Here is a 15,074-nt window from a genome sequence, read left to right on the forward strand (position 1 = left end):
TGCGCCGCCAAAGTTCATGGATACCGAATTGGAGGAATTGCTCGATCAAGATCCGGCTCAAACGCAAGAAGAGGTTGCAAAAACTTTGGGAGTTGATCAATCAACCATTTCCAAACGTTTAAAAGCCATGGGAATGATCCGAAAGGTAGGCCATTGGGTGCCGTATGAATTGAAGCCAAGAGACGTTGAACGCCGTTTTATGGCATGCGAACAACTGCTTCAACGGCACAAAAGAAAGGGTTTTTTGCATCGAATTGTGACTGGCGATGAAAAGTGGGTCCATTACGACAATCCAAAACGTCGGGCAACGTGTGGATACCCTGGCCATGCTTCAACATCGACGTCGGCGCAGAATATTCATGGCCTGAAGGTTATGCTGTGTATCTGGTGGGACCAGCTGGGTGTTGTGTATTATGAGCTACTGAAACCGAATGAAACGATTACGGGGGATGTCTACCGACGACAATTGATGCGTTTGAACCGAGCACTGCGAGAAAAACGGCCGCAATACGCCGATAGACACGACAAAGTTATTTTGCAACATGACAATGCTCGGCCACATGTTGCACAAGTGGTCAAAACATACTTAGAAACGCTCAAATGGGATGTCCTACCCCACCCGCCGTATAGTCCAGACCTTGCGCCATCCGATTACTATCTCTTCCGATCGATGCAACATGGCCTGGCTGACCAGCACTTCCGTAATTACGATGAAGTCAAAAAATGGATCGATTCGTGGATTGCGGCAAAACCGACCGAATTTTTCACAAAGGGAATCCGTGAATTGCCAGAAAGATGGGAAAAAGTAGTAGTAAGCGATGGACAATATTTTGAATATTAAATTTGTAACCATTTTACGTCAATAAAGTTTCAAATTTCGAAAAAAACCGCACGAACTTATTCATAGTCCTTATATTAAATTAAAGAAATATTCGAAAATTTCTATTTATTTTTAGTATTTTTTGGAATAATATTCACATTTTTTTACCATTATAATTATTGTATTATTTATTATTTTATTTTTATATATCAATCTGCAGGTTGCTCTAACTGGCTTAATATATTTGCTCACAAGCCTCATTATAGAGTCGATGAAACGGTGAAAGTACGTAAATTTGATTTTCGTTTAGTGAAAAAGTTTAAAAATTTATTATATTAAATATGCCGGTCGTCACCCGTCAACTTCATTTAATGATTTAGTTTTACAGTTTGATCCACTTTTATAGTTTATTGCGAGGTAATATGGCCGCTTTCGTGCCGCTGAGCTGAGCAAAAATTTCAAAGCAATAGTGGCTTAATTTATATTTAATAGTGCCCTCAATGATGTACGAAGATTGGTACAAATCTTGGCTAATACAGAAAACCGCAAATCAAAATACATTTCGACCGCAAATACCGGCTCGTGCGTTAGTCTGATAGATGAATTGAATACTCGTGCACGTCTTTTGTTGATTTCTTTAGCAGTACCAACGTACACACGCACGACGACGTGCCACTCTTTGGTGTGTGAGTTTTGAAACAACACAAGGTAGGAAAATCGAGCACAGCACGATTATAAACATTTTCATATATTCCATTTTTTTTTTTTTCAACGAAATTATTCAATGGAGCGAGACCCGTTCGTTGTGTTTTGGCTGCATTAGCAAAACTAACGCATAACGAGCGCTTTGGAAGCCCAAGATAAATAAATGGTGCAACAAATTCGGACACATTTTCTACATAGCACAAATTCTCGTTCTTCAATAGGAGACAATTTGTGAAATTCAAAGGCAGGTGGTACTGAATTAACTCACTTTAGTTAAATGAAACGCTGTAGAATTTAATCTTTCTCCTGAATTATGTGCGATGTCATGAGACACTGATTGGCTTTATGTGTGTGTGTAGTGGATATTTAGAACGAGAAATTCTATAAACCAAGTTACGTATGTTAGCTGGTAGCATGATATCTTAAATTGGTGAATGGGGACAGGTAATGGAAATTGGCTTCTATAGAGATTTTTCAAGGGCTTATCTCGGCAGTCAATGGAAAACCTCCGCGTGCATTTCTGCCATGAAAAAGCTGTTCATAAAAATAATTTGCAGTTGGGAGTGGGCATACAACTGCACCTCCCTTCCTACAAATAGGAGTAGGAGCTCGGCCATACACCTAACAGACGTGTATGCGCCAATTATTTATTTATTTTTTGCGCTTTCAAGATTATAAGATGCACGAATTTTTTTAGTTTTATTTTAATTTATTAAAAAAATTTGGTTTTTCAATTAAAAAAAAAAAAAATAAAAACTAAAACCAACACAGCGCTAGCCACGAGGACTTACGGCTGTGAACATTCGATTTCTGGTCCATTGCCCAAATCATTTGAAGTCGCCGAGATTTTGGGCAAGTTTTCTGTCGGACAACATTTCAAGCTATTCGCACTATGCCTACCTTCCTTTCCTTTGAGAGATAAAACTGAGAAAGAACTTATTTCAAATGAATAAAAATAAAAGTTGTTAAATATCTGTAGAATATAATAAATTCTCTTCTTTTTATTTTCCTTCACTATTTGATCCCCTTACGCGATATACGCACAAACATACAAACAGATATATAATAAAAGCATCTAAAGTAATCTAGCAGATACACGAATTAATAAATTTTGAAATAAATTAATAAAGTTTCGAAATTTAGTTATCAAATTTAGATGAATTCTCAATAATCTACACAGATTACGATCGACAACAACGTATAAAATAAATTATAAAATTTCCACAGTATTTATATAAATTATTTTTAATCAATACGAACCGCATGTGCCACCTCATGGCGGGTTGCTGCTCGACTAACGGTGGTTTTTAATTTTCAATGGCAGGTAAATGTAAACAACAAATAGCCGATAGACCCTCATATTTCACCTAATACCGTGCCATACTCTCGGCGCCAATTACAATAACAAAACAGCGCCAAAGCGCACACTCAACATAGAATTGGTGGGAAAAAATAGGTGAAGATGGTGAAAACACAAGCGCAGGACTCGCCGCATAACAAAGCTATAAGAAAAGCCGTCGCTTTAGTTCAGTCTCGGTTTCGCGAAGGATACGTTCGTAGCTAACGGAGGATACGTGTTACCGTTTTGCGAATACCCGCGAACACTGCGTGGGTGTGTGTGAATGGGCTAGCAGTGCGTGTGAATTTTAAATGAAATGCCAATGAGCTTTAAATATGAGCTAAAACGACCACTGTGAGCCAATGTTTGGTGCTTGGTCGTTGTGCACCAAAGTGGAAATCCGTAGTGTTGTTGTGCGAACGTTGCTGCCAAGTGCCGCAAATAGTAATTTATGCGTGCGGTTTGTTCGCATTGTTGGAATTGTCGGTCATAGCGCGTATTGCCTTTAGCCGCTGAGAACAGTGTTTTCGTTGCCCGCACAGTTCAAGTTCAAAGTGCTCCGCATAATCGGATTACCGCCATGTATAAGTGCCCGGTCGCGCTCAGTCAGCGTTCATGTCCGTGAACATCGTGGCCAACCGTTACAATTCGACTGTGCGAATTTGAGTGTTCGTGATGTCCGCGTCAGCACTCACACATTCGATGTGTTGAACGAGCATGTTCGCTAAAATTTTCTCGATTTAACATATCAATTAGCTCCATACAGCAACTCCTTCCATCCGAAGTTGTGTGCACATAGTCAGCCTTGTTGGGCACTGATTCATTAGCGCAAATTTCAGAAGTGTGCTTTAATGGCTTGAAGTGCCATTGTCCTTCCTGAAGCCAACCTCAAAAATTGGTACGAGTGTACAGTTTGTGAGCCAGCATCTTCTCCATCAACAGTAATAGGTATGTACCGCTAAATTGTGTCTCTCGCATGGATAGGAGCATTATGCGCTTTATTTACGTTGTGCTTCTTGCCCACTACTACCTGCCAAACTGGCCGTCTTGCCATTCCATGGTGTCCCTATTCTTGCTTAACGCAGCGTTTTTTGGCAGTGAAATGATTATTATAATAGACGCAAGTAAATAGTTTCCTTTCGTTTATTCAAAAATATGTCTTTTAGCATACGCATACAAGATCATCGGCTACTTATCAAACAACACCGCTCCGCGTGTGGTCAATACAAAATATTTACTTTTCAAAATATACCAAATTCGCCCTTGGCATGGAGCCATCAGATATTCGGGCATGCATTGCTGACATGTATGTGTGTATGTGCATGCCTGTGTATGTCAAGTGTTAATTTATTGAACTTCAATTCAAGTTTCATGCCTTTCCTGCTACTCTAATCAAATGTTTCTCTTAAGTTCTCAGATATCACAACCAATTAAAACTGTCCTGTAGAACAAATTTAGGTTTTTCTGCAGCACTGAATTTTTACGCCTGCGAGTGTTGAATTTTGTAAATTTGTTTCTTATAAGTTATGTTATTATTTTTCAGCCCTTTTCGAGTAGGTGATATGTACAATTACGTGCTTGTATGTGTGGATGAAAATCTGCATAACTCGATTGGAAGTAATCTGATTTACCACTTCGGCAACAATGAGCGCTTAATAAGCCTTTCATGTGGTTTTATACATCAATTTATGACATCAAATAAAATTGATTCAATTAGTAAAATAACCATAAGGGTAATAAAAAATAAAAAAAGATGTGTGGGAAAAAAAATATAAGGAAATTTAAATCAGCAAAATGTTAAGTTAAACTGCATGCAGTGACAACTGAAATTTGACACTCCTTAAACTATTGTTGCATTTTGGAAGTAGGCAGAAAGGGGAAGAATGTTATCACCCTCTGCGAAAATGACAGTGGAAAGATATTTATATTTTTTATTTTATTTTATATTCAAAATCACAGCCAGATGCGCAGACGGGGTTATCTGAAAAGTTATGTAATATCTAATATCCCATCAGAAGTGAATTAACAGAAGTTGACAGAAGATTTTTGAAACTATAATAATTAAAATTTACTTAAAAACTAAAGGCAGCGCTGTTCCAAAGAAATGCTCCAATATATCTTCATTTAGTCGATATGTTAGGATGCATTGATCACTTCTAATCGATTGCAGTATTGCCCATAGGTTAGTTCAATCAGCTGATTTATGTGGCCATGGTTATGTCCGCGCTAATTAAATAATCTTAAATCGAGTGGCAATAGCGTTTAGAGAGCAATATAACTACATTTTAGTCCCATAACTAAAACTTCTCCAACTCGCATAAAAGTTAAACAAAGTATAATTCTACATAAAATTTCAGAAAGAAAGTAGGATTTCGACCACTAATTTCCGGTTAATTTAATTTATCTGCCATTCGCTAGGAATCGCGGCTGTTCGCAAAGCGAAAAATTTGCGTGAAAGCAATAACAATTAGCGTTGATCATGTGACTTAAACTACTTTCACCTATGCAGTGATTAGCAATAAATCCACGAAAATTGATCTACCCGTTCATATGGCAGATTAGCTGCAAAATTGACATTCAGCTGTCAAGACGTTTTGAAGGGTTTTTCTTAATTTTTTGGTGTTTTTTCTTAAATTGGTTTGATGGAATATTTTAGGGATTTCGGTTTGTTTAATTCATATTATCGGCATGGAGTAAAGAGAAAGAGCAGCAGTAGTTAATTTAATTTGCTTAAAAACATATACATATATTATAAAATCAACCTCAAAATGTTAGGGCTCTCGCTTCATGTTCAGTAAGTCATTTCTATCAAGGGCATGTGGTGAGTAAATTGTTTACGTCAACTCGGACTTCACCTATTTCGCACTCTTCAAGATCGCCCCATTAACCTAAGTTATAGAATATAAATTGCTTAATGCTTAAATTTTAAACAGATTGCACGAAAATAATATTAATTTTAATAAATTACAAATCAAAATTACATTTTATAATAAGCAATAAAAGGCCAAAGCGACTAAGGATACAGACTTTTTTCTGTAACATGAATTAATATTTAATAAAAAATGTATTAGATTTATGTCTACAAACCTCTTTTCCTTACCGGCGTTTATTTTATTTAATTTTTACAATGAAGTTTCTCTTTACATTCGTAATAATAATTATCGATAACATAAAAAAACAGGGTTGTACGAAAAAGGTATCTTTATAATTTAAGATATTTTATAATCTTGGATTTCGGGCGAGAAATTTCGTTGGGCAATCTCGCTTTTTAATTACCGATTGGGAGTTAGCAAGTGGCAAATAGATGAAGGAGCTGGTATAAATGAAAATATACCAGTATAAAGTATAAATGAATATCTTGGCAACGCTGAAATTGAGCTGCCTAAAAGTACATTTGTTCGTAAAAACGTGAGTTATACCAGTTTTATGAGACATAACCGTACTCGCAAGCTAAGTATCTGCATCGATAACTTTGTTGTTGCTTCAGGTAGTAGTCTGATAATTCTTTATAGATATTTTTTAGGATTTTTTTTTTAAGAAACTAAAATGCAATCGTTTTGAATTTATAGTATGTTAATATTGACATCAAATAGTATACAAAAACAATTTTTTTTTGTAGTATTGTGTCACCAAAGAAGCGTATTAAAAAAAAGATAGGTGGCTTTTCAACAGGATTGTTCTCTTCAGAACATTTGAAACGAAAAATTTAAACTGATTATTATTCTGTAGGCTTGTCATTCTAGCAGGAGCTACTTTCGTTTCTTTTCAGCCCTAACTTTCCATACTACAGTCTGACTTCCACCCGAAAAACATACCTTTTTTTTCAAAAGTACGCCATTTTGTTATTTAAAAAAAAATGTTCCCACCTATCTCTGTTTTGACTCGAATTTTCCGTCAAGCGAGCCGATCAGAGAAGTGGCGAGTAGAAGAGGCCTGTGGTTATATGTGAAACTAATATTAGCTCACAACCGATTTGCTCAGGCTAGTGGTTCCGAGTATAGGTAGGGATATTTTTTTGTTGTTTTGACAAAATAAAAATAATGTACAAAATACTGCTAAATCATATGCAACGTTGGATTCAATGGAACTTGTTTCTTTTTCTTACTCGCTAATGCTTGCTTGGCTTCGATAACTATCGAAAATGAATAGAACAGTACTGAAATACTCATATGAAATTAGGCCAAATGGCAGCTTTGCTTGAAGCGCTTCAAGTACGGCGAAGTTTAAAATAGCTCAACGTTTTATTTGCAGCGTTTTTGACATTAGAAATTGAACACCCCTCTCTTTCATTTAAATTAAGTTGGTTTAGCTTCATTTGTGAATTTTATGTTGCTAACAGAGTGAAAGCGAAAACAAAGCCGAAGATAAAAACATTTCGTAACTGCTGGTAGCTCAGAGCAGTAAACAAACAATATTTTAAGCGCCTCCTGCAGTTGGAGTTCTAGTAAAGAACTCGGAATCGGCCGGAGCGCGCTACTTGCGAAATTATTTAAGTGTGCAAATTTAAGCAGGTAGGCGAGTGGTAATGCGAAAACAACAAAGGATTGAAACTCTTGAAAATACAGGCTGAAGAAATCTAATGAAATGCTTGGTTTTTACAAATAATGAAGCAATTAGTGCAGCGCCACTAGATTCACCTGCAACAAATATATAAAAATGGAAAACGGTTCAAACCCGCTGTGATTGGCGTCTTATCTTGTCCCTTTTTACTATTAAAAGAAAATTCGCAATATGTTTTCACAGCTTCTATATAGTTAACATCATGATTCAAAAATGTATTATTATTGAATATGGCTAACATCTCTGTTTCCTTTTTCCTTCTACGAATCATCTGATTGTTATGACAGCGTCCAAAGCGCCCATTCGGCCATACAAGTTTTCAAAGCCAAGCTAAACAAGTACAGTGAGCAAAGCCAGCCTGCATTGAACCAGCACTTAAGTGTTGGTGAACCGAAAGCAAGTATTAGTGGTTTTTTTCCGTATGTGAATCTGCGTTTAAAATGTGTATGAAGCAATGATGGTTCTTATATGCGCTTATGAAATAATTGCGATTGAAATCAGTGCTTCCAATCAATACACATTTTTCTTTCTCATTACTTAAAAACTTTTGTAATCATCGGATGGCGACGCCGTTGTAGTGATTGCATGTGGATCCTTCATGGTCCCTCCGATGATATTTTACACTAAATTTAGAATAGCCTTACCTAACGCTGGCTGACACGTCCTGTTCCTGTCGTCCCCTTTTTGGAAGTGATATTAAATTTAAATGTTAAACGAAAGTAACCTCGCCGAACAGCGCTTAACACAGTACACGTTTTGACTGTTCGGCGGGGAAATACCGAGGTTAACGGCCTTAACGTTGCAGCGAATAGAAACCGTTGTTTGCAATAGTCGGAACGGTAGGCGCTAGGGTGGCCAAAAATTTATAAGAATTTAGGGTGTGGCCTAAACAATCTACTTCTAAATGAACGTCACACACGATTGAGACAAAAAAAATACATCTACAAGTCTGCACTATCTTAATTATCTCATCTCGCACGAGGGTCCATCCACGAAGGCAACGGAATCTCGGCCGTTCCGGCTTTCAGTACGGCCTCTTCGTCATGAGAGATAAAGGAAGTTTAAAGGAAGACTGGAAACTATGCCTTTTCGGCGCCCTCCATCCAATTTTACCACATACCATCCCGTCCAAAAAACAAAAACAAATCACACAATCATCATGAGGGGCAACGGAATCTCTAAGGGAAACTGGAAACTAGGCCTTTCCGGCTCCCAGGTACGAAGAATCGTGTTTTCCAACTCCCTCCATTCATTTACTTCCATCACATTCACATCCGAATTAATCATATATGTAAATATATATTTCATTTTTGCATATTACTTACCACATAAGATTTGTAAACTTATTGTTAGTTTCTTCTAAAAGAAAGATTCAATAAATAAAGAAAATGACAAAAAAATTTAAGATGTACCTTACAAAATGGTAGCTTTTTAAAAATATATTCTATGTCTCGTTGTCTGCATAAGTCGAGCATTCGAATAGTGGAAACTGGTGATTCAAGTTATTGAAGTTTGACTGTAATAAACTTTCGCATTTTTCAAACGCTGATCGGATTAAAGGCTATGAATTATAAAATTATAAAATACTGCGTAAAAAATTAATTAATTGGCGCAGAAGTCACTACGTTAATGGTAAATAATTTATTTTCAGCGAATGATAATGATTCTCTCTCTTATACGTGTGAGTGTACATATACTTGTATACTTACACATACCAATGTGAATGTGTTTTTGAATATGCATTTTACTCCGCACTGGCTTCAAGAATTTAAGCTGTTTTTTAAAAGCTTATTTTGGTATTTCAGCACATTGACAATGCGAAATGCATTGACTATTTGGTTAGCAAAAACATGTTTTCTTAGTAAAAGCAATTAAACAATGAAAATACGCGTACATTTTTTAAATGTATTTTGATATAGTTGCGGGTAATGGGTTAACAAAAGCCTGTCTTTTGGTGATAGATCTTTCCTAGGCCAAATTATTGGGTTATTAACTAAGTAATTGCGAATTTCACTCATAGATGGGTTCAGTTGAATTTTTAGGTTTGCAGACGTAGTACAAATGTAAAACACATTTTGTTATTTGATAGTTGGCACGTTTTGTTATTTGATGGCTGACAATCAGTAAAAAAAGTTTTTTGATCGGTTGCGTAGTTTTCGTTTGGCGTTCGTTGAGAAATGGAAAATTAAAAGGAACATTTTCGTCATATTTTGCTTTTTTATTTCCGCAAAGGGAAAACCGCGTCGCAAGCTCCAGTTGAGGTTGATGTCGTCCTAATCAAAGCAATAATCGATTCCGATCGTCACAGTACAACACGTGAGATTGCAGAGAAGCTTCATGTATCACATAAATGCATTGAAAATCACTTAAAACACTTGACTATGTTCAACAACTCAATACGTGCGTTCCTCACGAACTGAAAGAAACGCAATTACCGCAACGTATTAACAGCTGCGATTTGCTAAAGTTACTTAATTGCCAACCCAATACATTCAAATTTGACATTACACTTCTATTAAGACAAACATGGAAAATGCCGTGGATTTAACAACAAAACTAAAGTAAGGAATAGTTAAAAGCCATCCTTTTTAATTTCTATCAGGAAATCTTTATTAGCTTTCTTATTACTCATAACCATAGTAGAATTCATACAACAATAACACCGCGTTACACACATTCTGTCCTATGAACCAAATATAAATACTTTTTCGGAAAGGGGATAAAAAATAAAAATACCCGTGTATCGGCGATTTTAATGTACACGTCACAATTTTTTTTTTTGGTATTTTATAACTTTAAACGAGCAATTCTTGTATGCATATCTGTATAGCCACACGATCTCAGGATTAGCTTAACGGATTTGAATGAAATTGGGCACACAGATAGTGTAACACATTTCTAGACTTTTCACCTTGGTGTTGCCACTGACAATGTTTCACAGGGTTGCCACCTGTTCGAAATTAAAAAAAAAATAATAATTTCATGAGATATGCCGATGTGGGTATCAAAAGAAAGGTATTTCACTCGGCATTACAATAGAGATATAAAACCCCGAATTTTTTTTATTAATTTTATTATATTAAAATTAAAAATTGTTGCATTTAAAATTTTAATGCTTTTAAAGAAACTTAGGCATTTTATTTTTGCGTTTGTAAGCAATATGGAACACTGCTACGTCAATCACGAGCGGCTGTTATTTTAAAATCAGCCGCCACTATATTCCACTGCTTAAAGCGTGATGCAAAGTGTTCGGCTGTTCTCTTTGACAAATTTCCTTCTCGTACAAGGTCATTGAAGTCGGCTTGGGTTACTAAATGCGGCACTGCAGTCCCAAGTTCACTGGGTGTTGGTACAAATTCCGATACTTCTCGTTCCCCGCATCTTGCATTCGATGCAAGAAATGTTGATAGCATTGTTGGTGCTACTGTTGGTTCTCCATCCCTTAATTCGGGAACATCATCAAAAATCTCCATTGAAGCCGCTATACGTTCTTCTGGTGAGTACAGAACCGCTGGAATAACCGATTATACATTAGCGTAGCAAATTTTGTTGCGGCGAAAGTATTGGTACCCTTTAGTTTGAGTAAAAGTTACGCAAAAGTAGCACAGTTCACTACAGTGCTCCGTACGTGGTAGCCAAATTGTTGGTACAGAGTACTTTATTGTTGACCTTCCATCAGTAAACTTGCATAAATTTCTATAGCAATAGTCGCACACGACTTCCGGAGTATACCACAAGTAAGGAACATAAGCAGTGTTGAATATAAGTCTTGAATATTTTCTGAAACGAATTAACCACTGTTTTCGTAATATTTTTAAAAATTTTACTTGGTGCGAATAAGCCACAAACGTAAAAAAAGTTATTTCGAGTCGAGCACTGCATTTTTCGTAAGATGAAATATACAGAAAGACGTTTTCGCGCAACAGAACTTAAAACAATTGTCAAAGTATACGTCTCCTAGTAGCGCAACTGTCAGATGATCGGAACTTCCGGAACTGTAACAAACACACAAACGGCACAGAGTGTGTTGTATGAAACAATAAATTAAAGGTTAGTAAGTTGTTTAAAAATTTGGAGTCCCTTCAAGTTATGCCGAAAATTTAGAAAAAAAAATTTTTTTTTAGAAAAAAAATTCAAGAAAATCTGAGAATTGATAAATTTTTTTTTTTTTAACGTCAACATGAAAATCGCCGATACACGTGTATTTTTATTTTTTCTCCCCTTTCCGAAAAAGTATATTTGGTTCAAGGACAGAAAAAAAGTTCGTTTTTGTAACGCAGTGTAATTATTAATGAATTTCACTATAAAATGTTTTGTAGCGAGCGAAGTGACCAAAAAATCCCTTAATGCTCGTCCAACGCGAAGCGAATCTATTAAACTGGCAAAGTTGTTCGTAGTCCGATGCCAATACGAAAATATTTCCTTGCTTTCAGAGTTTAGCTAGACTGTTTTATTAAATATAATAAATTGTGATCCAGTTATTTCTAGATGTACGAGTATGCACTACACAACTACTGCGAGCATACATTTATGGTAGTAGTTATGGACAAATTTCTGGGGGTTTAATTTTTGAATTTTGATAGCCTTATTTGCATGTTTTTTTATAAATTTTTTCTCTTGGAACTCTTGTATTTTAACACTGTGAAATTTAGGATTAGGGAAAAACTGCACATTCATCTTCCATGGCATTGCTCAAGAAGTTAAAATGCAAGTCACCTGTCATAATAACTGCTAACGGAATTGACATAAAATCAAAAAAGGCATAAATGGTTGATTGGCGGAAACTCTAAACTGTCCATATAAAACAAATCACTTATTTACAATCAAAATCTCAAGCCGGTATGGACATACGGCATTCAATGGTGGGGATGCATCGCTGCTTCAAACACCGAAATCACACACACCAACAAAATAAGGTGCTCAGAGGCATGGTTAATGATTTTTGGTATATACATTCCCACGGCAGCCGGTTCTACGTTGCCGGAATGACTCGGCCTTTTCCCGATTAAGGGCTGCCGCCCCAGTAAACTAGCCCTGCCTACTGAACAGTTTGTCTATCTTTGGTATATAAGGAATACCGATCTGTACTACGATCTATCGGTGAAAAATATCAACCAACATCATACCTCTCTTTGATGCAAAGCATGAAAAAAGGCTGCAAGAGCACACAAACCCAGAAGCTTCAGTACAGAAAATATTGTAAAAAATAACCGTAGCATTAAGCAAACCACACAAAAAACTACAAACTATATGAAATTAATACTATTATGAATTGAAAATGGCAAGAAAGCTAAATAAATTACAAATTACTTAGAGAAGAAATTACCCCATGATCAAAAAGTACCGGGAAGGTGATGTTGGCTGTTTTCTTCGATTGTGAAGCCGTAGTGCACTATAAATACCTTCCATCGGGCAGGACAGTCAATAAAGAATTTATTTATCCGTTTTGAAGCGTTTGAGAGATGCTGTACGTCACAAACGGCCGGAAATGTGGGCAAACAATTCTTGGATTTTGCATGATTAACGCGCCATCGCACCGAGCCCAAATTGTGCTGGATTATTTAACCAAACACCAAGTAAATACCATCGTGCAAGCACCGTATTTACCTGATATGGCCCCGTGCGACTTCTTTTTGTTTCCCAAGTTGAAGTTACTACTTCTTGGAAGGAGATTTCAGTCGATAGAGGAGATCAAAGAGAATGACGAAGAAACTAAGTGTGTGGCTTCAGATGGGTCATATTTTGAAGGGATAAAATAAATGTGTCTGAAATTTAGTTCCGTTTTGTTTCATTTCAACATTCCCGGTACTTCCTGATCATAGGGTACCAAAGGAGACTACGTAGAACCAAGCCTCGAGACTAAGTGACCAAAGCGTCATAGTTATGCTGTAACATTTTTTATTGCTTGTATGCTATCAATCAATTCTGTATACCGGAAAATATTCCTTGTTAGCTTTGCTAGGTATAATACTAGGATATGTTAAGCTTTGTTTTTTGTTTTAATGAAAATAAAATCCATATTTCATATAAAATTGTTGCCGATGTAGAGCTGCTTTTATTTTATTCTTTATGTTATTTCCACTTGTCAAACCAATCCTGTGCTTTGTGAAGAATATATCTTAGTCTCACAACTGAAGTGAAGAGTTTTTTATGTATCATCTACGAATGTCGCTACATTTGCATATCAATCATTACTAGTACGCAAGCGAATATGTGGCGAAAATTAAATAGTAGGGACTCTAGAATACCCATCCGCCAAACTTTGTGCACCCATTAACGCAAATTTTGTTCTCCTTCGTCCTTCGTGACACTGAGTACGTACATATTTTGGTGACTATTAAGGGGTTACATACGGCGGCAAAAATGCGCTAAAAGAAAAATTATTCTACGGTCTGCATCATTTCTCCTTGAAATGTTGATGGACCTGTAAAAAGTTAAAAAAATCTTGTAAAATAAAGTTGTAGTTATAGTTGTCGAGCCGGATATTTGAAAAAAAGTATGACTTTTACGTCATAAATATCATACTTTAATTATGTTCATAAAATAGAGAAAACACTTTCGAATATTTAAAAAAAAACGCATCATAAAATATTAAAAACTGTATGACTTATCATGCAGACCGGGCCGGAAAAAGTAGTTTTGAGAAAATCGAGATAGATTTTTTGAAAATTCTGGACGTATGTAACTCCTTAAATCCTGCGCCGGTCGCTGTAGCCGAATGCCGAATGGGTTGGTGCGTGGACTACCGTTCGGAAGTGCATAGGTTTGAATTTCCGTGCATGAAGCAACCATTGATAGAAACAGTTTTTTTTTTCAAATAGCGGTTTCCCTTCGGCAGGCAAAAGCAAACCTCCGAGTGTATTTCGGCCATGAAAAAGTTTCTCAGATAAACCCATATTCCATTCGGGGTCGGCTTTAAACTGTAGGCCCCTACATTTGTGGCCTGTTCACTCAGCCAACTTAAATCACGAATTCAAATATCCTTCAAGTGACTTCATTTATTGCATAAACGCGTTTTGAAAGCCATATTCACTTCAAAAATTAGGCACAGGTAGAATCCAAATTTTGTTTTGCAAAAAAGTCTTTATCTTAGTTTATCTCTTCTTGCTTTTAATACACTCTTCTACAGCCTTATCTCTAAAATTTCGAAAGAAGTTACCCTCTCTTAATATTTGTTCCATCTACTCAGTACAAAGGAAACTATGTATTCCCTGTTCAGTGCCCAATGAAAGAAATTCGGAGTGCACTCGATCGTGGTGTTCCGTTAAGCTGGTACTCATTCAACCTATTGTACTGTATTCTACATGGTGGCATATAATTAATCACGCTATCGGAAGATTAATAATTTTGGGTGTCGTACGTCAGTCATAGTTGAAATGAAAATCATTTAATTGTTTTATTTAGTGAAAAATTTATTCAAAAATCAATCAATCAAAAGAGGCGAGAAAAGACGAGAACTTCCTTTACAGCATTGTAACTGGTGACGAAACTCGGTGTTTCCAACATGAACCTGAAACTAAGCGTCAAAGAACCGAATGGAAGGCCCCAGACGAGCCTTCACCCTAAAAATCGCGTTTGCAGGAGTCAAAAATTAAGTCGATGCTCGTTCGTTTTTCCCGTTCCCAAGGGAATTGTCCCCAAGGAGTTCGT

The 15,074-nt window shown here is 36.4% G+C and overlaps 1 protein-coding gene across 1 annotated transcript in view; it reads left to right on the top strand.

The window, feature by feature from the left end:
• The first annotated feature begins 3,121 nt into the window (after nucleotides 1-3,121).
• The window catches only part of LOC128866117 (uncharacterized), a 118,494-nt gene continuing 106,541 nt past the window's right edge, over nucleotides 3,122-15,074 (top strand). Inside the window, exon 1 of the mRNA XM_054106618.1 lies at nucleotides 3,122-3,812. The gene's annotated coding sequence lies outside the window, so the exon portion shown is untranslated. The remainder of the gene's footprint in view (nucleotides 3,813-15,074) is intronic.

Source organism: Anastrepha ludens, chromosome 6 (genome assembly GCF_028408465.1).
Source record: "Anastrepha ludens isolate Willacy chromosome 6, idAnaLude1.1, whole genome shotgun sequence".
NCBI lineage: Eukaryota > Metazoa > Arthropoda > Insecta > Diptera > Tephritidae > Anastrepha > Anastrepha ludens.